Source organism: Copadichromis virginalis, linkage group LG22, assembly GCF_057382275.1.
Source record: "Copadichromis virginalis isolate Kocher_CV1m ecotype Utaka linkage group LG22, C_Virginalis_male_GT1.1, whole genome shotgun sequence".
Lineage (NCBI taxonomy): Eukaryota > Metazoa > Chordata > Actinopteri > Cichliformes > Cichlidae > Copadichromis > Copadichromis virginalis.
Genome location: NC_140638.1, coordinates 2258525 through 2262202, shown reverse-complemented (window position 1 = coordinate 2262202; position 3678 = coordinate 2258525). Strand labels below are relative to the sequence as shown.

The 3678-nt window shown below is 38.9% G+C and overlaps 1 long non-coding RNA gene across 1 annotated transcript; it reads right to left on the bottom strand.

Moving 5' to 3' along the window:
* Window positions 1-335: 335 nt before the first annotated feature.
* LOC146682363 (uncharacterized) lies at window positions 336-2573 on the bottom strand. Its single transcript, XR_014917416.1, has 3 exons — window positions 2100-2573; window positions 1122-1844; window positions 336-393 (listed from the first exon to the last, which is right to left on the bottom strand). It is a non-coding gene; the product is annotated as an uncharacterized LOC146682363 (long non-coding RNA).
* Between the last annotated feature and the right edge of the window lie 1105 nt (window positions 2574-3678).

Below are 3678 nucleotides of genomic sequence, written 5' to 3'. Positions count from 1 at the left end.
CCAAGTAAAGCAAAGTAAAGACAAGCTGCACTTTGACTTTTATTAGAACAATTTGCTGGAACTACAGAGTAATGAAGTACTTCAAGGTTTTGTGTGGATGACTTCCAACCTTACTGTACAGCACAGAGCACAGAGGAACAATATATGTAATCAATATATGATGCAGAATGAACAAGTAAAGACTGTAAGCTGAGTCTGAGGCTCATGCAGGACATTTCATAGTGAGGTGTCTTTGGTTGGATTATTCAAACATTTACATCAAAGCACCAAACTCATTTCTCACAGATGAAGGTCGTTGAATCAGAATAATATAACAGCATCCATCTCCCATCACGGTCACAGCAGACTCCATAGTGACCATAACTGGGATTCTCATGTCTTTCTGCCCAGAACCTGTCAGAGAGATCAAATCTGATATGAAACTGGACTAAACTCATAACTATTGTCACATTCATATAAATATGCGTCTCTTTTGGAATATTTCCAATATTTGCTGTATTTCTTTCCCAGGTTTCTCGCCCACTTTCCCTCCTTTAGACTTTTCTCTGAGAATCATCATGCACACTAAAACAGCTTTCAAGCTTTGATGAATATGAAATCTTCCTGCTGTAAAAATGGAGAATAAAAAGAAGTCAGAGCTGACTTTCTGCTGTTTGAAACTGTTTTGTCAGCTGTTTACAGACATCACTTTGAAATGTGTGTCTATCAGGTCATATTTACTGAAGCTTCTTCCTTCATATGTTCTGAAGTTTTACAAACACCAAAGAAGAAGAGACAGGAATTCTCTGAAACACTTTTTGTTCTGTGAGAAAAGAAACATTACAGCACAAAAACATGAAGACAAATTGAACAAAGTGAAACGTGTCGGTCGCTGCTTTGAACATGTTTCAATCCTGATTCCTTCAAACTGACTTGTTGTAACTGAACGTCATCACAGACTGCAGATGAAGAGAGTTCAAGCACAGCTGTTCATTCAAAGGAGGATTTCTGCTTTTCTTTACATTCAGTTTGTGGGGCTGTTGGAAAATAGCTCAGCTCATGTATTGCTGATCTATCTTCCAAAACATCAGTGTTTCACTTCTAAATAATAACTCTGGAATAGACACAAACTAATGTCTCACGTTTCTGTCAGCGCTGATCCGTCCACCCATTCCCATTTAGATCCTCCTGATGTCTGGTTGGATCTCAGACCAATCCAAGAGTATCCTCCAAATTCACTGACAAATTCCTGTTTGAGAAGAGACACAAATATTGTCTCCAGTCATAATTCAGCACTTCTGTTGTAGTGACATCATCTTGTGAACATGTCTGAAGGAAGAATAACTGTGATGAAACTTTTCTTCCATTGTGCAGAAATCAGAAAGAGCCAAAGAATCAATGAATATCAGCTCCTCCTGTAGCTCAGTCAGTGTTGCAGTGGAATCAGTGTTAACAAATCATTTGATTCAGTTGGATTGAATCAGAAAAATAATCTGGATTATGAGGATTTCTCTCATTTTATAACATTTCTGTGTAAATTAAATGTTTGTCAAATGTGTAAAAACTTTACGTTTGAATGTGTCTGCAACAAAAAAGGAGAATCCAAGAAATCCATCAGAGTGGAGACAGGAAGCAGGTCACAGACTGACAGCAGGTCAAAGACACAAGTAACAGATGACTGTCAGCTCCATCAAAGATCACACAGACATGAACAAACACACCCACCTGTTCCTCTTTGCTGTTTATCATCACCAGATCAGCTCCTTTATCCTGACAGGCTCTCATGCTGTCAGACCAAGTTTTCCACTCAGTGGATTTAAAGTAACAGCTGCATCCAAACCTCCTCCATCGATCAGGACACTTCTCTTAAAGTCAAACACATGTTTTAAAGTCAGACTTTGTGTCCTGTTGTATCACATTAATCTTTGGTTCCTGTCATTTTCCCTGTAAATGCTTCATTTAAACTCAGGTTTTCTCTCTTATTCATAATGAACTGAAACTTACATTTATACAGAGAAACTGTTACACAGCATCAAACATTTAGGATTCAAAATAAAGACACAATCAGGTTATCACTGTGTAACACTGATGTTTTCTATCAGTTATTCAAACTTTATTACCTTCTATCTTCTCCTTCAGCTTCTTCACTTCTTCCTGTAACTGACTGTTACTCCAACCAACTGAAATATTTCAGTGAAACCAAAATAAAATAAAATAAAATAAAATGAGTGAAACGTTGAACAGAAATAATCTTCTTCCTCTGCTTTGTCAAATATCAATAAGAGTCAGAAACTTGCAGCCATTGCTCTTTAACATGTCCTGTGGGTGGAGGTGTTAGAACTACAGGAAATCTGATGAGCTAAATACGTATCAACTGTGAACAAAAACCACTGACAAGATTCAGAATAATTGTGCTTCAGTGTGGAGGAAGAAGGTGAAGAGTCAAACAGCATTTCTACACCTGTAGTCAGAGATGTTATCTACATGCTTTGAAAGAATAGATTCTGACTCATGTGACATGTGCCTGTTCTCACTGAAAATATGTCTTTTTACATTCAGTCAAAGCTGCTCTGAGGCTTCAACACTTCCTCATATCAAAGGTGTTTCCATGTGATCAGGTACTTCCTGTATTTGCTGTGGCAGAAGGACACGTTCTGGTTGTGAAGCTGCATGTTTGTTGGCTGCTGGGATTCAGTATCAGTCATACATTCATTTGCAGCCAAGATCCCATCTTTGTAGCTCAGACTGCTGAAGACTCACACTGACTGCCTGCAGCATCTCATATAGCACACACAGCATCAGTGTCTATGATACAGTAACAGACTGAACTTTGACCTGTTGTTATGACTGTCATCATATTTGTGTCATTTTGTGTAACTGCTGTGTTTTTCTGTCCTTCATGCAAAGCTCTGCATGCTGCGCCTCAGCTGTGACTGAATGAGAGGATGATAACGGGCATGTGCAGGTACTCTGCTGTGATTGGTGCACCAACATGCTGCTTTATGATTACATAAAGAGCCAAGATGGCCGCCGTCTGCAGACGACTCATTCAGCTTTTCCTTGTTCCAACCTGCCACACCTGTGCAGCTCTCACTCTGTGTTTCCTGATGAGTTTGAAGCAGGTTGTGTTATGGTCCTGGGTCTGTTATATGTGATTTAGATTTTTTTTGGCCTTTCTATTATTTTCATGTAACTTTAACTCTTTGGGTTTATATTCATATGCTACTTTTGCATGTTATATTTTCAGTGTTCTGCCCTTTTGTGTAAAGTTTCTGTCAGTGTTGGAGCCATTTTATGTTTTTGGTGCTATTGCAATTTCTCAGCACAAGAGGGAGTAGTAACCCTACTTGCCACTGTCGCCATAACCTTTTAATCCAGGTTCAGTGGTGCTCAGGTGTGATGAGATGGGACAGAGGCAAACAGTGTTTTGACCGTGTATCAGTGTGAATCAGGTCGTGTGAGATCCTTTTGGTGTCATCTTCAGAAATTGGAATATGGAAACTTGAGCTTGAGGCAAATGTTGGATCGATGTTGTTGAAATTAGAACAATAAAGGTTAAATTTTTAATTTCAAGCAAAAGATTAATGGACACTTTGCACAGGTCAGAGCACCTGTCACTCATCTTCTTGATCTTCGATTAGCGATGTTTGGCCCTACAGTCAGTGATGTTTCCTTTGTTTGATTACTTCCTGTTTAACC